A 22,816-nucleotide genomic window follows, 5' to 3' on the forward strand; every position below is an offset into this window, starting at 1 on the left:
TCTTACAGCAATCTGATGACGATACCTTGCCTGTAGTTGTAAAGTAATTATGTAGTCAATATTAATAATTCATCTATGTTACATTTTGAAGTAAATGTCACAAATAATTCTACTGAAATATACCAGTTGAGAGTGAAACTTAAAACATCCAATCTTCCTTTCAATTTATTTCTTGAAAAAAAAAAATCTATTTTAAAAAACACAAACAATTTTGAAATTCTTATTCTATTTAGGCCTATTACAGAATTACAAACAATTTACTGTAGAAACTTCAACCGTTCGTTATCACAACATGTTCACTAGATTTCTTAGGGTATTGAGTCATTAAGTCATTCTGTGCATGCTCAGAAACAATTAAGCGCAGCAAGCACTGACTGAACTCAATACCTGTGCATAGCGCATCGTAACCAAAAGATTGCTAATGTAACTGCATTCTGCCAATTTAGATTTTAAAATCAATACATGCTGAAACCATGAAGACACTATTTAAAATTTACACAAAATTATTGATAAGTTATTATATTATATGAAAACTATAAATCCTTGTTGTGGTCTGGTAAGCAGATTGTCTCCCCATGGGGTGCACTGCAAAGGGCAAAGCCTGTCTCCTGTCAAATACCCCCTAAGTACTTGATCCCAAACAGAAGTTTTGTAAAGAAAATCTGTTTTTTTAGCCTCCAAAAGATCGATTATTTGCATTAGATTATTAAATTATACCTTATCATGTTAGATTATAATCTGGAGTTTTTACAAATATGATTGATAGATTTTAGGTCTTTAGTAAAATATCAACTAAATTGTCTTGTACAAAATGTGCAGCAATTGTTGAATGATCATTGATATGAGCTAATATTTCTAGCTAGCCATTCAGGAAAAAAAAAACCTATCTCTAAGGCAGAGGTGGTGATTTCTTATTAAAATAATATTTCATGTTTGAGACTTGGTTTTTCTCTGTGTCTTGTGATATCATTTTTTTTTAATTATTCTGAGGGACCACAATAGAAATTGTACTGTTTTTTTGTACTGTTTGACCTTTAAATTTAAATTGTTAATGAATTTTCAATAAAATGAAATAATGAAATGAAATTTTTTGCAACTATATGGATTTTTTTCCTAAAATAAAGGAAAGCATATTGCAATATTGTGTATAAAAGAAAATAATAATTGTGGTTGATGTATTAATTATATTATTTAAATGTAAAGTTATTTTAAAACAATTATAAAAGATCAATTATAGATCTAGAGATAGATTTGGCCTTAATGAAAATCCTACATTGTTTGCTTTTAATGTTTCCTATGATATTCTTTTTTGGATCAAATAAATCGACTTGTCACTAGATTATAAAGTAATACATATTAAAAATAATATATATAATAATATATTATAAATTTTTTTAAATATGAATAAACTGAGTGACAAACTTTGAACAAAAGACATATTAACATAATTTACAAAACTAACATAATTTACAAAACCAACATAAATCTCCTTGTGTATTTTATCATGTAATCTATGCATTTAGATTATATTAAACTCATGTGCTCACACTAGCTTTAACATAACAATATTTTACACAACCCCCTGCAGGTATGAGATGTCCCATTACTATGATTTTATTGTGAAAACAAAAGAAGTAACCTTCGATGACCTTACAAATTATTTGACAACATGGAGATTGACCCCTGTGCGTAGGGAACCCAAGTGAGAGGAAGGGTCAGTGCAGTCAACCTAATTTAGAGATGAAACTAAACATTCAAAAGGTTTGAGAAATAATCTGTTTTGTGCAATTTTAATTAATTTAGTATGAACTTTATTTTTATAAAACTTGATAGTAAATACAATATGTAGCCTATTGAAGTATGATGGGCCTTTTTTTTTTACTCTTTTGAGCATTACATTCTCTTTTATTTTCCTGTCATTAACTTGCAGTTAAATGTAAAATCCTTCCATAAATCATCAAAAAGTTACACAAATATAATTTTAACATTTGTTTATTATTTGCTTTAATAAAAAAAGAAGGAAAATCATATAAATAAAATAATTTTGTCATCTTTTTTACCTCTTTTGCACAAATATTCATGTGACAGATGTTGCTGATAAATGTCTTAACATTTATTCATCCAGGAGTAAATAAATGAACCCAACACTCCAATACATTTCAACATAACTTGACCTTCGAGGAGTTAATTTTTAAAATAGCGCTGTATGCGAGATCCTAATATTAAAAAAAATATTATCATTGGTCATCTTGATTTTACGCTGGTCAAGCATGATGTTACCCGATCTCTCTCTGTCATAAATTGTCAACTTTCTTACGGTTGATTGATATCATCATTTTATTTGTAAATCGTGTTGGAGATGATATTTACTTGATAGTAGTTTAACTTAAATGGATTATTTTTCTGTAATATTTTTTTTGCATTATCAATTTTTTTTTCAGATGACTTGACTTTTTACTAGGTTTGAATAAATGTTTTGCAGCGTGTCATAGTCAATAATTAAATACTCTCTAATAGAGACCGCTTTCATGTGCACAGATGGGCGTAATAATATTAGGAAGTCGTAAGACTAAATAAAAAAATTGACTATTAGGTTCAATTTTTTTTTTAAATAAACTAAAAATTTGTGATATTTTCCCATCATTCTCATGTTTTGTTAAAATCGATAAACTAACAATTTTATGTTTAAATATCGACATTTAACAAAAAATGGTTATATTGATTTTGTTAAAGAACGCAACTATTTCTTGAAAAGGCCTACCATTTATATTCTTGCATTTCAATGCTTTTTATTTTTAACTGTACATCATGCATTGAGAAGTTAAAATAATTAAAACACTCAGCAAATCTTATATTATGTTATGTTAAATTAACAATTATCAAACTCTTAGTGGCCACTACTAGAAAAGATAAATATTTTTAGTTGTAAAATAAAGCTATTTAAAACTTACATAAATTCTTTTAATTAATGCAAAAAGAAGCAAAATATATTCCACCAATTTGTCCACAAATTTGTGCAAGAAGTTAACAATTGGTTCAAACACTGAAAGAATTAGCCTTCAATGACTGCTCACAGTGTACACAGGCCAACGACTGTTCTGAATAAAATTTCTGTCACAATTTTAAGGTTAGCTATAATAGCAAACACTCTTTTGTCGGTCATATTACAAAAGGCAAAAAAACAACTATAACACAATGTTACAACTAAAACACTGTGCACGTCTGCCACACGCTTCGTACCTTAAGGGTGTCTTAGGCAACTGTCGACCCAACCACAGCAGGTATCGTAATTGAAGACTGCAAGAAATCGAGAAATTCAAATCACACAAGATAATACATCTGTCGTAAGTGATCATAGATGAGTCGGTATCAAGCACACGTACATGTGGAGATGTAGTGGACAATGTAAAAATAGTTAGGATTTAACAAGCCGTGGTAATTGCGTATTTGAATCAAAGAAAATATAAAATGTAATGCGTGCCTGCTTGGTTTGATAGTATTAAAACTCTGCTGTGGTCACAGTGTGAATAAAATGAACAATTACTTTTTTTACTAGCTAATTGCTATAATGATTAAATCTGGATTTTAATCTTAATTTTGTAAATTGTGGCCTTATGTGGGATAATACATCTGTTTTCTTTGTTCTTTCTTTACATCATTTTCAAGAAAATAGTAATAAAAACATATTTTTTTTAGATATTATATTTGAACATTTTTCATAAAACCAGATAAAACCAAACTACAAGTGCAAAGTGAACAAAATCCAAATTCAGCTTTATACATTTATCTGTTTACCCCTAAATGTTGCCACCCATAGGAAAAGACCAGCTTGCCAGGGCATACCTAACTTATGATGGAAAAGATAAGAGATTCAAAATCCAGGATCTGCCATTGTCACCTATATTATCATTGATACTATATGACACAACCACAAAGTTGAGGCACTTTACAACAAACACCACAAAAAAAAACCCAAATTCTTAGTCTGTTATCCATCAGTCTGCCCTATCATGATCACCACCCAAAAGCTTTCTGTAGCTCTGTATGCTACTAGTACTAGTAGTCCTATGCATTAACCTATTTTGCAAAGATTTCATCTTTCTTATGTCCAATATTGAAATCTGCCTTTCTACATGAAAAATAGGTCGTTCAGACTTTTTACTAAAAGTCTTACTTTCGGGGTTAAATAATAATATTATGATAATATAATAATTTAATTTCAGGATCACGCTGAGGTGTAGAACAACATCAACACTACAAGTTTATTCAATGTACAATATGATCAAGGTGCGTAATCTCATATCAATCTGCCTGTAGGCCTGTTGGTTTATATTTAGTAAAAGAGGAATCCCACTGTTTTCTTATGCACATGTTTTGTGATGATCAAGTTTCGTGTGATGAACTGGGCAAAATGGCTTTTATAGGTTGATTTTAATAGATAAAGACATTCAATATGTAAAATATATATTCTCTGGAAAATTGTGATCATAATACAGTACATTTATTTCCCTTTAGTACAAAAAAACAAAACAAAAATGAATAAAATGAAACTTTTTGATATCAAAAATTGTTTTGGCCATTACAATTAGGTTTATGTGAAATTTTTTCCGATTTATTCAAATATTTAGGTGATCATTTAGAATAAAATGATCACCTATTGTTATTGTATAAAATCTTTATTATTATTTTTTTTTTTATTATTTTTTTTCTTTTTATTGTTTCTGTACACTATTTTGTGTAACAATTATCTCAAAAAGTTTAATGTCAATGATTACAAAAATTTCAGAATATCTTTCAAATAATACAACTTAATCCTAATAAGCTTTCCAGCGTGATCACTCATCCGTGACGACATTTATACGCCATTTTGCGAAATCACATTATCAATCATATCTCCATAATTCATTATCACATATTAATGAAATTCACTACACGTAAACTTCAGATCAAGGGTAAAAATATTAGCAAATAAAAACGCACGCGCACGTAGGTTCATGCGCGTGATATCGCGCGTTAAAAATTTAAAACGCTCAAAATTAAGTTTTGATCAATTTAGAGCATGAATTAGGCCATTTGCGTGTTTCAAAAAATTACTGCGCAAAAATGCGTTTTTGCGCGCGCGATACTTAAAAAGCGTAAAAAATATGAATTTTTTTTACAAATCTCATTCTACTCACCATCCTTAGTACATTCACCAAATTTGAGTCAGTTCCGACTTAAAATAACGCTATACGAGCACGTTAAAAATGACAAAATGCGCACATTTATTTTACAAAAGTTCTGAAAATGGTGAAAAATAGGTCTTTTTTAAAATGAAAATAATTCTTCAGAATGCAAGATGACCCCCGATTTTTTTAACTTATTCTGGAAGCCATTGAGTTGTAGATATGAATTCATGTACACATTTTACGTACAAAATGTTTTGACGTCATCAAATGGCCACTTGAATTTAAAAATTAGGATTTGTTATCTTTTTGTGTAGATTATCACATTCAACAGAGCGCATCTTGGTTATGTGTGCTCGAATTTCGCACAACTTTCAGTATGTGCTTGCTTAATTAATTATCTTTATCATGAGTTGACACTATCTTCATTTTAATGACGTCATCACGCCTAAAAACTTGAATAACGTAGGCCGTGTAATTTCACCTTCGCAGTAAATTTGAATATCTTACAGCTCTTCAGAATTGAAGGTTACCTTGATGATTATAATTTATTATGAAAGCTGATGAAATGTAGATATTAATTCATATAAAAATTAAGCCTATCGGATGTTGTGACGTTAACATATGGCCAGTTGAAGTGAAAAAGTAGTTTTTTCATATTTTTCGTCAAAGTTATACACAATTCAAAGAGCGCGCACAGCGCTTCTACGTGCCAAATTTTTTTCCAAATCTTATATTTTTTTGCTCAATTAATTATCTTTCGAAATTGTCATCTTAAAGTTTAGTTTGATAACGTCATCATGCCAAAAAATTAGAACATGTGTCCCGCAATTTCACCTATGCTACACTGTATATAGATATACAGTATATACTGTACATATTGTATATGGCATATAGGCACAACTCAGCACTATAAGCATATAATAGGATGGCATACATCAACATTTTCCGATCGTATGTTAACGTACGTGCATGTTTAAAAAAAAATTAATTTCAGTAAAATGATAAAAATGATCACCTATAATTCGTCAAAGTGACGAATTAAATTCTAGTTTACTTTTACTTTGTTTTTCAATTCATGTTAGATTTTCACTCACATCCATGGAAAACAAGTCTTATGTTATTTTGTTTACAACTTTTTTTATTTTTATTTTAACCATATTTAATGAGGAGGGTGATCCATCCAGCATTTGCTGATCATTTGGGACCCTCAGAACAGATAAGTAAAAGAAAAACCAAAAAATAAAATTAATTACATAAGACTAAAAATCCGAATAAGAAAATTTGAAAAATAGAAAATTACTAACTAACTACAGTACTACTATCACTTTAAACTTTGAGTTATACACTTTTTTAAAAGATTTAACAACATGCATCTTGTTTAATTGAATTTGAGTACAATACAATTAATAATAAAATGTTATTGACTCACAGAATACTTGTACTGTACTTTAATAACACACAAGTATATGATTGATAAATGTAGCATCTTCTTTATTGACAATATCAAACAAATCCATAATATTTTTAATAAGCAATAAATTCCTTTCATTCATTTATCAAGACTTTGTGATAATTGGATAAATTTGTTTTATTCATTTATCAAATCTGAAACAACACGGTTTTAATTAACTTTTTTCCCATTTGGGTATTTTTACAAGAAATCGTATTATTACTACGCATTTAGTGAACCCTAATTGCATTAAAGAAGGCCACTTTTGGTTATACTGCATGCTTTTCAATTTATATGCAAATTTTCTTTTTTGTTTGTGAATGTCCTCATGTGAGAAGAATTTAGGATTCGGAAACCTAGAAAGATTTGGCAACCCACGGCTTGTTGAAGTCCTTTTCACATTGCTGGTCAATTTTATGAATGAATGTGAATATTTCGTAGGTCCTGTTTTGCTGTGAAAAAATAAGTGATAAATAATCATGCGAATAAATGACCCCCAATTTCTTGGCAGCACTAAGCAGGACGAATTTTCAATAACCGGTTAAATGGCAGTGTGAAATAATCTCATTGGGGATTAGAAGACTATTTAACCAGTTATCGCTGTGGAACTTTTAGCTGCAACGCGAAGTAATGGTTATTTGATTGACAAGAATTTTAAACTCAAATCCAATGAAATGAGTTGTTGGTATCTTCTTATTTTCAGAGAGTGATATTGAATTATGGTAACAGTGAAGACTTAAAGCTCTGTCTACAATATATAGTAAAAAGAAGTGTGATGTGCCCAAATATGGTAGTGATATGCCCAAATATGGTAGTGATATGATATCATTCATATTCACATTTTTTGTCACATAAAGTTTGTGAGTAGCATGGGTTTTGAACCTGTCAACCATATTGATTTGCATAGGATGGGATGTTGTTCCCAATACAGGGCATGTTAAAGACCTTGGTGCACTATTCAAAAAGAGTAGTGGATTGACTGTTGCTGATGTATGTAGTGGACTAATCTAAACTTCCTCTGTTTCCAGTTAGGCCTGAGGATGATACATTTCCCCGGGGCGCATCCAGCGTTATAGATTGGAGGGGGGGGGGGCCCTAAATATTTCATAAATAATAAAAACGATCCGTCAAGTTGCAGAAAAATAAAAATAGTCATTATTTTATTTAAAAAAAGATTTGGCTTTTTTTTGGGGGGGGGGGGGTGGGAGGGGATTGGGGGTGGGCTAAAGCCTGTTTAAATCCGCGCCTGTTTTCATTTGTTTCCCAGGAATAGGAAGATGATTTATGTAGGATAAAGATTCCTCAGAATGGGAGGAGCTTGTATGGTACCGATAGCCTTTTGATCTTAGATAGTAATACTGTTTATGAACATTTACCAACTTTGTTTGCCTGACTTCCCCCTATCACCTTCAGTGCTGCACCTCAAACTGCTTTTACTTCTATGGCCTTCCCCATAGCAATGAGACACCTGGTAATTGTATATCTCCTTTCAAACATCATTCTGCATTCTGAACATCTTTGCATGCCACTTTACATAACTTCTGCCATTGTTTTAAACAATTGCATTGAATGTAATCTTTGCCTCAAGCAAAACCAATCATTGCTTTATGTTTGTGTTTACTCTAAACAAACACTCCATTTAACTAAACAATGAGGAACAGATCAAACTAGACAACAGATGTGATTCTTAAAGCATGACAACCGCTGCTGATAATCTCTCTTCTCGTTTTCTGTTGTTTATGACTAATAATGTTAAATCAATTCTCCATCAATTACAGATTATAAAAAAACTGACTGATCATTAGTTATCTATATTTTCAACAACAGGATAGTTAATAAATAGGTAGTTCTCAAAATGTTAGAAAGCGAACTTCACGATGCAATGGCAAACTCGCAATGCATGTGAGTTGACCAATCACAAGCAACAGTTTGGATGATTGGTCAAATTACTTGCTTTGTGTTTACTTCCTTGCAACTGGGAACTAAGCTTTTGATCAATCTCATATTTGATACATTACAATATAATAGCTAGTACAGTAATAACAGTACTGTACTGTATAAGATATAGTAAACCTCGGGATGTGAAACAATTAACAATTTTTGTTATTTGACCTTTACAAAAATATAGTTAAATTCAAATAAAACTATTATATAATACAGTGGTGGTATATTCTCATCTTATCACATGTTAATCTATTTACTCTTTTTTGTAAATGACCAATAATGTTAAGTCATCAATTATAGATTATTTGTAATCTGTTTAAATTGGTTCAATTGGTCCTTAGTTGAAATTCAATTGCTTAAAGACCCCTTACCTGCAATTTTGGACGTTTTTTGGAAAATAATACATATATATCACTTTAAAAACATTAAACCATGTCATTCCTTGTCTTAAATGTACGTTTTATGGTAAATTATGATAAAAAGTGAGAAACAATGCACTACCTAAGTAGCTCGCGGCGATCGACCTCTCGTGGACGGTCTTAGGCCTAGCCTAGCTAGGCTTAGTTTTGTAGGCCTAGCTGGTAAACATCGGTAACGTACGAACATCGTACGCTAGCTATATACCTAGCCTGACGTTGTATAGTTGCTGCATTAATTGTCTTTCTATTTTTGCCAGACTCCGTTGATACAATTAGGGGAAAACCCGGTATTTTCGCTGAAAAGTTAGGAGTCTTCCATTTGTTTTGGCCTCACGATCGATCGAAAAGTGGGCGAATTACAGGTAAAAAACAAAAATATCAATCCGCGCGCAATGCATTTTGGGATTTATAGCAGGCCGCTATAATTATTAGAATCGACTTATTTTTCACATTTTTAACCGTTTAAAGACGAAAAAAGTTATCGCAATAGGACCATATAGTATTATTTTTACATTAAATATAGTTTGTGATCTTAAATTAGATCTAAAAAACGTAGGGAAGGGGGCTTTAACTTGACAAAAACTGAAATTTATCACTTCTTTTCTATCTGAATGATTAATGAAGTCTGGCAGCCTCTAGTGATAACACTTGCTTTCAGGCCACTAAACTACACTTTGGAATTTTTAAAATTAGTTTAAAAAGACCATAAACATACTATTTTATAATGTATGCCTACAAACAGGTGAAGTTTTGTTGACCTGCAGACCTATTGTACAACTCTAAATTGTGTTTAAATGTCTAGGTCTAGAGAAACTTTTTCATAAACTATATTCCCTGTAACCAGGGAAGAGTAAAATTGTTCTCAGTCTTCTATGCTGTAAGAACCATGCAGAAAAATTCATTATTCTTTTTTCTTCATGAAAAACAAATTCTTGAATGTTAATCATAACTTTGGTTGGTAAGTCCTGGTACAGACCACCAATGACTATTAATGTGAACTGAACCATAATTGTTGGTTTTACGTGGGCATTGTTTGAATGATTGCCAATAGCAGTCGGCGGCAACTAACATTCATCAGTTTGACCACTGCTTCAATGAAGCGTAACAGGCCAGCTGATAGCGGTAATAGTTCATACCTTCAGACTAAAAACTAATCATCCTGGAATTTTTTGCATAAATGAACAATAATGTGAGTCATCTGTCAAGGGGTTTTTATGTGGAATATTATTAATATTAATTAAAAGATATTTCCCAATACTGAATTATTATCAGGGCCGGTTTCTGCTGCATAAACATCAAATAAAATAGATTAAAAATTTATATTTTGCAGATCTTAGATCGACTGCTAAATTTCAAGAAACCGTTTAAAACAGTGGGTGGTTGTCAAATCAAATTCGTTAACAGTACGCAAATTTCAAGGTTGGTTGGTTTAATGTCAGTGGCCGTCAATCAGATAAATATTTTTTTTTTCTCAAACTAATTTTTGAGGCATCAGCGAAAAGTTGACAATGGTTGATTTTACCTATTCAGTACAGTATGTGAAGACCTGAACCTAGAAAGCTAAATTACAGGAACGACACTACAGAGGTTTTTAATATACTACAAAGAAAGTATTTCTTGTTTGGTATTATTTTGTATTAATTTATGTCTTGATACATCTTATAAATTACAAAGTACACATTTAAACTAACCTGAACAAATTAAGATTCCATCAAACAAAAAGGTCATATAAAACAGTTTTTAGAATTCAATATTACAGAAAAATTAAACGCTATAATTAAAATAACGATTTTGAATAAAAGAATATTTGATATTAAAATTTGAACAAGAATTTAAAATTGTTAAAAATAGCTTAAAGTCTGCAAAGTCCTGTTTCATGGCAAAATAACTGACAGAAACTTAGAACAATTAAATTGTAGTTCATTTCATTTTTATTGTTCCACATAAAATAAATAAAAGATCAAGACAAAAAAACCTGGTTATGTCTTTGTTTATGTGTGGAATCTCAAATAAGCCAAAAAGGGCTTTAAGGCTGAGTTTTGTACATGGCAATATAAAATTGCTTTCTAAAAAAACTTAAAAAAAAGGCCAAACAGATTCTAGTTGAATATCAATAGAAAAGAAAAAGTAAGGTTCCAGTATACAGTAATACAGTGCAAAAGAAAAGGATATAAGCAAGAATTTAAATAGATTATCAAAATATAATAAATTTCATATAAGAAAAAAAAAGATGTTTACCTGTTAGATCCAAAAGTAGATATAAAACTGTCAAGCTAAAAGTGCGTATGAATGCAGTGACAACAAATATATGAATGTCTCGATTTGTTTCCTTGAAGAATGTACTGTTGCACACATCAACCATCCTCTAATGAGATTAGTAATTTACGATGTATTTCTATTTGATTTAGAAAACCATCATTTACAAACTCTGAATACACAATCAGACCACAAAATTTGTACCATTGTACCCACAGGGAAACCTCACAAGAAACAGGCTTACTCTTCATTAGTGGTACCGAAAATGGAAATCTTTCAAAAACAACATTTTTTTCAAAACAAATCATCAGACCACATCACATTACGTCCAATAAATTACGGCACTTGTTAAAAAACCAATAATGTTTCAATAAAGTATTCTTGTAAAAGATACCGGATGTTTTAAGCTTAAGTTTTCTACTGAATCTATCAGGTTGTTGAGTCATTGTTTTAAATACAAAATAAGAATGTGTTTTTCTGTTCCTAAATTGTTAGTTATAAATATTATTATTTTTATAGATTTATTTATGGTTGTGTTTAAGATGATGAGATCAGTTAGTCAATCAATCATGTTAATAAAGTTTTCATTATATTTGTCACTTTGAAAAAAGAATTGAGTAATTGAAAGATTTTTTATATAAATTGTGTAGAAACAGGAAAATACTATTTTTAAAAAGATGCATAAAAAAAGAAATGAATATTTGTCAAAATGTGAAAACGAGGTTTTCATATACTTAACACTTTTACTCTTATACTACCTACCGGGAAAACTTAAATTAAAATTGTATCCCAAGAATGATCCCATGCAGTTGAACTCTGCATTTTTTGCTTTAAAAAATTAATGTTTTTTTAAACTACAAAACATCTTTGGTTATACAATTGATTTATACTAACAAATATTCATTTCTATATACAAATTAAAGGTCTAGTTTCTAAGCTATAATTGATTGTAAAAAAACCAAACTACTGTAAATGGCCTTTTTAGTATTAATTATAAATATTCTATGAATTGTGGTTTTATCTATTTATACATATATATAACATATCCCCTGACTAAAAAAAAAACATAACCGTATGTATAAAGTAGAAATTTATACAGTAGAAATATTAAAACACACTCTTAGATACCACTTACAGTTAGACAACATGTCAACTTAATAAACCATTATTACATCATCAATCATCAACCAATATACTGATAGATACTGAATAATAATGGAACGAAGTCAAACACTCTTTTAAGGCATTTTCCACTTCATTTGTAATTCCATTACCGTAATTCAAAATATACAACGCTTTTACTTTCATTCACAAAAACCATTGGCGTGTGAGATGTAACAATATGCAACCAATGTCTACCATTATTAAGACATACGCCATTCTGAGAGACAATGTCTTTGCGAATTGATCTAAGGTGTCAAAATTCAGCTGACTTTTAAAGCATTAGCAACTAGATACACCATAAGTTATTATAGATTATTATAATTACAAAAAAATTATTATTATTGCCATTTTATTCATAATAAATTTTTGATTATATTATGTTAATTGACAGGTCTGTTGTTACCAGTTCAGTACTGAAATTATGAACTTTTGTGTACGAGTAGTTTGAAACGATTGATGTTGCGGAAGTAAGGCTTCACACATGAGAGGTTGATGTCGTTTTACTGATTACCCAAGAATCTGCTGTTTTCTCTGATTTATTCGTTCATTATGATATGGTCTGCTCAATAAAACCAATCGTATAGTCATTTTAATAATCAACTTTCTTAAATAATCCATCTCTAATTTGTATATAAAATAAGCAGTTGCTTTAATAAATTCATATTTATCTAAACTAATGTTTTATGCTATGAGAAAATCCTGATACTACGACTTGATCCAAGCACCATGGAATTGGTAAGCAAGCCACTACCACACTACAAATTCCACCTTTTGATACTGTAGCACCTTGTGATTGGTAAGCGCATTCAACTTCTAGAGGTTGAATTCCTTTTAAATACAGTATCTCATTTATAAAAATTATTCCAGTGAGGATTAAATTATATAAAGTATATATACTGTACAAGAATCATCTTGAGCAAAAAGTAATCAATAGATTCTTACAAAACTTTTATTATTATGCATGCAAGAAAAAGTATTCCTTTACCAAGGACTTTATACCCTTCATGTCCCTGAGCCTGAATAAAATAACCATAAGTTATTTATTTAAATATTTTGATAATGCATGCAAAGCAATACATATCATTGTGTACTTTTAATAAATGACTTGCAAAGGCTTAACATTTTATATGTGAATAATGTGCACATCAGGAAGAACTGTAGACATTCTCTGCTAAGGTCAGGTGTCATCAATAGGAACGTTGATACCCGCAGAGATCTGGTTTATTTTAGGCTTTTATTCAACCTAGTGACTCAAGCCTACAATATAACTGCAATTCCCTTTTTTTTTTATTGGAATAGGTGGTCTATTTACAAGGATCAGCGGCTCTGTTAGGCTTTTGACATTCCTAATACTAATTTTCTTATGATGTTGATACCCATTTGTTATTTTCAAAACTTCTAATTAAGAAAATGATTCTTAATTCCATTGTTTGTTTCAACAACTGTTACTGTATTAACAAAATTCTTTTTTAAAACATTTTCATTTCTATATATAAAGTTTTTTTAAATGTTCATTTCTATGTACAAAGTTCGTTTACTGTACGTTAACATCTTTTAAAAAACGATTATTTGATTCTAATTTGTTTCAGAGTTAGTATAAAACAATCTATTACAAATTGAAAACAAAGGAGTTTAGACATCCGTATGTCAAAGTGAAGGTTGAATAATAACAAGATTGATTGTAATGACTTCAAATTGTGCAAGATGAGGAAGAACAAAAATTAATTCGGAACAGTTTGCAATACAACGGCTGCTTTTGATTGGAGAAGGGTATCGATATTTTAATCAAAATCCTGCAGGTATAACAGGGTTCAAGACTGAGAACATGATGCATATTTTTCTGAGGTTCTTATCGTCTTAACCTTATTTTGTTTTTTTTCTTGCTGAAGGAGAAGATAATTCATGAATAATCGGTGAATAATCAGGAAGATGAGAGTAAAAAAAATCTTCCATGCCTCAATCGGCCTGCTTATACAACGTGCAAACTACACAAAATTTACAGTCTTATCTAAGAGACAGAATGCTACGTATACGAGACATAACACACACAATGAGCATTGAAGTAGATAAGAACACCACCTCTACGCTTCAACGGATGGCAAATTGAGATCTCAGTATCACCTAGACACATTTCATATATGAATTATGCTCTATACTGATCATTAAAACATTACAATTTTTTTTGTAAGCTCATGAAGAATATATTCACTAACAGAAATGATCTAGAACAAAAGTAGTTTTTCGTCGTTGTTCTGAAGTAATCCTAAAGGAGTAGCTGTTATTAATGCACACTATTTGGTAGCGCATCAAACACATAAGTTTTTTATCTGTTGAATCTATAGATTAGAGGAATAATGCTGTATAAAGCTACCCTATCATAAAGACGATCTGTGTAAAGCGGTGAAAAATTCTAAAAAGCGTATTGTATTGATTATATACCTACTTAATGTAACAACAACACTCACCATATATTGTAGATTTATATTATTGCACATTTTTTTTTAATCCAATTCCTTTGGAATATAGCATGTTGTTAAAATTTATTGCATTTCAGCCATAAAGAAGACATGGTATATGATTTTATGATTATGTTTTGTTACAGGTATATGCAAAGATTTCAAATGAACCACCACTGAGTGTATAGGCCTACAGTGGAATGTACAAAAGAAGGAAGACGCAATAGGTCTAATGTACGTCATTCTTTTATAGTGCTTAATGATCAAAACCTCTAAACGATCTACAATTATTACCTCGGTCATTTTTGGATCAAATATGTATGGAAAACTAACATAGTGTGGCAGCTAATAGTAATCAGCACAGGTTGTGTTTGACCATGCCACATACCCATTTGTACACCTGGGGTAAACGTAAGTTCCATGAGTGTTTAAATTAAACTCCCGATCCTACAAGTCCAGGTCCCAACACTATTGATTACTACCAGTCTTACTTATACTGTAAGTTTTAGGTTGGAATTGTGGTACTGTAGTACTGTAGGATAAGAATTATGTGTAAGACAATCTGAGATTGAAAAAAATGATCATTGAGGCTGTGGAGATGATCTGCTTATAACAGAGGATTTGTTTTCAAAATATTTATTAATTTTTACTAATGGCAAATAATATTTTTAAAGAACCATTATTTAATATTAAAGACCCCTTCCCTGCAATTTTGGACGTTTTTTGGAAAATAATACATATATATCACTTTAAAAACATTAAACCATGTCATTCCTTGTCTTAAATGTACGTTTTATAGTAAATTATGATAAAAAGTGAGAAACAATGCACTACCTAAATAGCTCGCGGCGATTGACCTCTTGTGGACGGTCTTAGGCCTAGCCTAGCTAGGCTTAGTTTTGTAGGCCTAGCTGGTAAACATCGGTAACGTACGAACATCGTACGCCAGCTATATACCTAGCCTGACGTTGTATAGTTGCTGCATTAATTGTCTTTCTATTTTTGCCAGACTCCGTTGATACAAATTGGGGAAAACCCGGTATTTTCGCTGAAAAGTTAGGAGTCTTCCATTTGTTTTGGCCTCACGATCGATCGAAAAGTGGGCGAATTACAGGTGAAAAACAAAAATATCAATCCGCGCGCAATGCATTTTGGGATTTATAGCGGGCCGCTATAATTATTAGAATCGACTTATTTTTCACATTTTTAACCGTTTAAAGATGAAAAAAGTTATCGCAATAGGACCATATAGTATTATTTTTACATTAAATATAGTTTGTGATCTTAAATTACATCTAAAAAACGTAGGGAAGGGGGCTTTAAGTATCATCTTGCAAAAGGTTCTTGTCACATGCAAGATCCTACAAAAGATAACTACAAAAAAACAATTCAGAAAAAAAATTACTTTATTTTTAACAACTTTAAATTAAATTTTACTAGAATGAAACACCCAGAAATAATTTGTGAGATTTACTCAGGCCCACCTTAAATAATTAGTTAGCCCACAGTACAGTACTTCTACTTCTAAATCATATGTTTACAATTGAAATGGGAACTATAAAGATCAAGCTGAAGAATATGGTTGATGGATTTACAACAAAATTTACATCATCATCATCATCATCTTTAAAAACTATGAATTATTAACAGATGTACCATTTCAAGGTGTTGATACCCAGCATAAAGTTAAGGTAAACATTCGAATCAATCATATTCTTTATCCACTTTCATTTATATTCAACCACACAATTAATACAATAATGAGTATAAGAATTTACTGTTACTTGCTAACAAGAAAAATATCTTGTACATGATGAAGTTGTAACTTCATTACTACGCTTAGCCCCTGACAGATGAGCTAGACCCCGCAGGCAGAATTATTTCTTATTCCGAGCTTTTAATACCTAAGACAAAAGCCCCTCATCCAATGCTATTTGCTCATCATACATCAATAAAATTAATATCCCTTTTAAAATCTTAATATATCAATGTCTAAACAGGTTTGAATTAGCATCTATTATTTTAAACTTGCACGTCAGTAGGTAATGTATCTAGACATACTGGTTCCCTAGGCTAAAAAAGAAAGCGAAAAAGGGAAAGATTTTTTTTTTACATTTCCTCTCCTAAGATAATCTTTATTTATTTGTTTTGCATACTTGTTTTTTATTCCATACTTTTTGCTCTTTTTCTTCCCCTGTTTTTGATCTCTTTCTGCCCTTGTTTTTGCTCTCTTTCTTCCCCTGTTTTTTATCTCTTTCCCTGCTTTTGATCTCTTTCTGTCCCTGTTTTTGATCTCTTTCTTTCCTTGTTTTTGATCTCTTTCTTCCCTTTTTTAACTCTTTCTTCCCATGTTTTTGCTTTCTTTTTCCCCCTGTTTTTGCTGTCTCTCTTATTCTGTTTTTCTCTCTTTCTAACCCCTTGTTTACCATAGAACTAAAATCATTAAAATTACAATGCATTCAAGACAATACATATTCACAAGTTTTGTTTAAATCATATTGGCTAACCATTCATTAATTTATTGTTTTTAATTCACAATACAGTTTAATTTTGTGTATTTAAACTTAAAATTTTTTCAATATAATTTTCTAACATTTAATTTATATAATTTAAACTAACCTTTTATTTTCAGTATAATTTAAACTAAATCATCAGCAGCATTTAATCTTTTTACTGAACTGTGGAGTATCAAGTTTTTATTTAATTTCACACAAGGTTGCCAATTATAGATCCACAAAATCAGTGTCGTGTAAATACTGAACCTTCTACCTATTTCTCGCATCCCTATATTTGAATGTCATCATTTATTACCATATTAATATGATATTTTGTATAGTTCAATATATTTCTCCACGTTTTATGGTTCCATTTCATCCTTTGATTTCAATAATCATTTTCTCACCAGATTAAACTGCGTATATCCTTCAAGTGAAGTTTGTATCACCTAGTATTTCCTAAGTATTCATCAATTCAACTAATATTTATTATAAATCTTTATATTTCTACCTTCCGCAATTATTATCTATTTTTAGATCTTCAAAGTTCAAAAAATATTATAGAATCATCTATCTCTACTTCTATTTCTTCACAGGATTTATTCAATATATGATTTATTTTAATAATTTATGTTATATTGTAGGTATATGATAACATATTTAACAAAACCAATATGCAAGGTTTTCTATAGGGTATGCTACTATGATGTTTTTGAAATTTGACTGGATGAAAAGCATGTAGTTAAAAGGAAGAACTATGGGGTAAGTGACCTGTCACATTTGCATATCATAGTAACATACAAATATATGTTTACAAAATTGTGTAGATCCACAAAGTTTAATTTTGGAAACTGACATATCTTATGAAATAATTTAAATATTAGAATTGATCAAAAAAGTGTGTTTGTACATTTTTCAATATGAAAACAAGACTTTTAATCATGAAATTTAATTTACTACACACTGACTGACATGTCCTCCCTTGAGATAAAACAAAAAAAAATGTTATAACCTTTCTCAGAATTGAAAACAAAATAATAATAACTGTAATAAAAATGTATTAATCTCATTGGAGTGACAGGCAGAAGTAGACAAGGATATATAATGTAGCATTCTGTGGCTATATACAGTAATTAGACTTGCTAATTAAGTAACAAAGGTATTGTCTTAAGAACATCTTTTATTTGCTCATTTGAAAACTATTCATGAAGATATCTACTGTATATTAATTAGAGGTGTGTAACAAATGAGTACAAACACTTTAGAATTTTCCAAAGCTTTAGCTTGCATGCTGAATACCGTACAATAATCATCCGATTCTTGGATTTACATGATGCAGGCACCACGTATGATGCACAGGAGCTATGCTGTCTTACAGACTTTTCCTATGATCTCTAGGCAAATATTGTCGTAAGTGGAGATATAACAATAAGAATCGATTACAATAATTAACAATATAGTCCTACATACCTACTGTATAATTATCTGTATTATCACAAATTTGTACATTAATTAATTGGTAAGAATACTTACTTACTCCAGCACAGACATCCAAAGCAAAATGTAACAAGTCTATATATATAATTCCTCTTTTCTTTTTTTTTTTTATAAAACTAGCACCTACTGCTCAATGTTAATTTTCTCTGCTATTAAATTGCTTGATAGTTTCATCCATACCACCCAGATTAAATATGGCCCCATAAAACCTATTGATCAAATAAACTTACACATCTGTACAACTGTCTGATAGTGAAATGTAGCCTTTTGCATTCTCTTTAAAAGACAAGGGACCATGAGTTGTTAATTAACAGAACATTAGTCAAACAACACAGCTTGTTGATTGCCTATTAATAGTGTATCAGGAATAACTGTCTACAGTTACAAGCCAAGTAGGCATACCATAAAAAAATTAATTTTAATTCTAAATTCTTTCTTTTAAACATACAGTAATTTGATTGTATTGAGGAAAACATTACATCACTTACTTTGCTTATATCTTGTGTATCTGTGTTCTCTCTAAATTCCAACAGTAGTTCCTGTTCCTGTAGTTAATCTTAAATCTTTCCAATTTATCCTCAACTTTGGTCTTTCGGCCGCAAAACACTTAAAGGTTAGCGCCAGTGATTTACCTGTGTACTTGGCTGCAATCGGTCTAAATCTGGTAACCGTCAAAAATAACACTTCTACTCTAAGAACTAATTTGCAAGCTTTTGTTCCCACTAATCCCCCATCCATGAAGGATTAAATATGTTTGGGTAACGGCTGAAGGGGCTTAGCTCGCTACAAGAGCCCTGAATAGTGGTTCCTCACACCAAATACACAAAACAAATAGCTAAACACTCATCGACAACCCACTACTACTGTTCCTTAAAGCGATATGTAAAGCTGGTTATAAAGAACGCAGAAAAAGAGCGAGTATCGAATGACTGAGTTTAAACTAAGACACTAATGAATTGGAAAGTGTAGAACAAAACAAAACATGTAATTAACAAATGGCAAGCTTACAATATTATGTCAGTGAACATGGTCATTTATAAGGATCACTGGGTTTAAACAGATATCAGGAAACAAGGCAGAAGAAATAAAAACATCTTTCACATCAATCAAAAAGTTTTAACTTGTCTAACAATAAGATTCTAGCTGATTGATGCTTGTACGCGTGTAGACATGGCACCATGATAGCCGACTCCAAATCTCAAGAGCCAGAAAGTTCCAACACCTTTTGATACCATATAATTAATTGTAAATTTGTTAGTTTTAGTATAAATTAATTATTTTAAAGACACAGTTTGTGAATAATTTTGTCTAGACTTTCTTTCACTTAGAAAGAGTTGTTGCATGCAGGGTATGGATCAGTATGCGCCCCAAAGGTGATTTGAATACTTAACCAGGTGGTAGGATGTCCAGTCATAGGGTTTCATTTGAAAGTGAAAAAAATTAATTTTTAAAATTACAAAAACACTAATTACCCTGTTTAAATAAATTTATGTGGGTTTTCTTCCAGTGCAATAATAGATAATCTTCCAGAATTGTATTTTATTATCCATTTCAACTTTATTAGTATATAATTATACAGCTATGAATACAATATCAATTGGTCTGTGACATAAACAAATATTTTTAACCATGTTTTTAGTGGAACTGATTGTGCTTTCAATCTGTTGCCTCAAGTCAGCTCAGGTGATCAAAGCACACTTTTAAAGTAGAAAGACTTTGCATCTTATTCATACTTTAATTGGTAAATTGAGTTAAATTATTTGGAGACAATAGTTGAAAGGAATAGAAAACTGTCCCTGAGAAAGATTACATGTCTCCAAATAATACATAGCAATTAACATGACACAATAACTGTTGCACCTAGCTCTAGATCTATTTTAGTAAAAATACAATTGAAAAGGCAAGTTCTGTCATTGAGTTAAATTGTGTCCACACTATGAACAAACAACACCTTTAATGTCACCTCTTTCTTGTTTATTATTATGTGTAGTAACAGTTAAATCTAAATTAAGTAGTATAGTATGTTGTCGTTGAGCATGGAGAAATAGTTGGAACTTATTTATCCATGCCTTGAGTAAATTTTACAAACAAGATTAAATAATTTTACCAATATAAAAAATCACCAATTACCATTATTTATATACACTTTTTTGTAACATCAAAAATAGTGAATAGTGCCTGAAAAGTCACAAAAGATTTCAGTTCTGTTATTTGTTACACATTTGTTATAGGCCTATTGGTGAAGTGTGTTTTAACCTATATTTAATAGTTGTTCTGACCTTCAGTATGTTTATATTTAAAAATAGCACAGAAGTAAACACTCCTTGTGTGAATAAACAAAATTTACTTGAATGATGCTACTGGGATTACTAATGTATCTTTTGAAGAAATGCAATAGGATTCATTGTCAATTTTGTGAATGGGTACTAAAAACAATAGAACATCTAATTAAGTTTCCCCCTAATAGGGGTGTGTCCCCTAAATAGTGGTTGTCCATGTGTTTAAAAATGTTTTCCCTCATTTGTTTAATAGGAAAGTGTCTCCTTAATTAATAGGGGTTCTATTCTAGGCCTACTTAATAGTCTTTAGAATTATTTTTGGTCCTTCATCCTAACATCCCACAGGAACCAAAAACCCCACCCCACACCAATATTACCCCACACCAATATTTCCCCCCATAGAGGTACACTTTTCCATACAGTGGCAGGTCATGTGGATGTGGATAGGTAGTTGGTTTATAAATATATAGGGAAATATGGGGCAAACTTATATTCTACTCAACCCTGTCTCAAGAGAAAATCAATTAAATGTCTTTTATACTGTACTACATCAACCTCTTACTTATGATCTTTTAATGGATTTTATCAATTTAAAATACATTTAAAATGTACCCAAGGCGGTTTTTTTTGCAAAATTCTACAGCTTCATCATTTGAATTAATTAAAATTGCATTAGTAGATCTTTAAAATACTATCTTTCCAATTACTATTCCGTTTAAGTAAAGGAAATTCATTGCAGTTTTCAATAAATTAACCTAATTGTTGTCAATTTATCAGAATGTTTGTGACAATGTAATTACTGCTTCTTTGACTTATTCTCTTCTCTTAATGTTATTGATGATATACAGCCATGAGTACTAGGAAGATAGTTAAGTTTGATACATGTGTCCTGTTTATAACCATACCATCATACGTACACATATATTACTCCTACAATATGGTTTTGTTCAAGAAAATGCCTAAAGTATATTTACTCAGAAACCTTGTTCAAAATTAATTGAAAACACTCAAAAAAGTAGGCTACTGTCATGAACGCAAACAAGTATGAAATTGTAAGATGTACTAATACAATACATAAGGTACAATACAGACAATATTCAGAAAACATAATAAATGTCCCACGACGAAAGAAAGGAGAGAGAACGCATACCTCCATAGGATGAGAGGCCCGTAGCTAATTTACCTTATCCATTTTGACAATTACTGAATAATTAAAATAAAAGTAAAGATGGGCTTACCTTGCTCTCCTGTGTTTATACACTGGGCAACGTTACTCGAGTGATTAGATGAAACGAAATGTTCATCTACAACAAATAAACTACACGGCGAATAAACAAACTGTTATGTTACGATTGCTCTAGAAGATCAACATCGATGATGTCGTTGAAAAATCACCACCAAAAAAGTTTTGCGCGCAAACTTGTGTTCAACTTCCGAAAATAGCCACGGTACGATAACACATGAATTGTCAATATTCTTCAAAATTATTCGGACGATTTTCAAGTTAATAAAATTACGATGAAGGCTATATATAATATATACACCCCTATATTATAAAATATAGCTATTGACCACACTAACTACTTCCTTTACATCTCCGTAGGAAACGTTCTTGCATTCAATCGCCTCTCCTCCTCTGGTCTGCTACCCAACCTAATTAATATGCAAACGGTGATCGAATGTGGGAG

At 30.8% G+C, this 22,816-nt stretch overlaps 1 protein-coding gene across 1 annotated transcript in view; it reads right to left on the minus strand.

Moving 5' to 3' along the window:
- Positions 1–22,549, minus strand: part of LOC144850076 (nephrin-like) — a 48,142-nt gene extending 25,593 nt beyond the window's left edge. Inside the window, exon 1 of the mRNA XM_078707265.1 lies at positions 22,367–22,549. The gene's annotated coding sequence lies outside the window, so the exon portion shown is untranslated. The remainder of the gene's footprint in view (positions 1–22,366) is intronic.
- Positions 22,550–22,816: the final 267 nt, after the last annotated feature.

The sequence above is a fragment of the Antedon bifida genome, chromosome 8, assembly GCF_963402885.1.
Source record: "Antedon bifida chromosome 8, ecAntBifi1.1, whole genome shotgun sequence".
Taxonomy (NCBI): Eukaryota; Metazoa; Echinodermata; class Crinoidea; order Comatulida; family Antedonidae; genus Antedon; species Antedon bifida.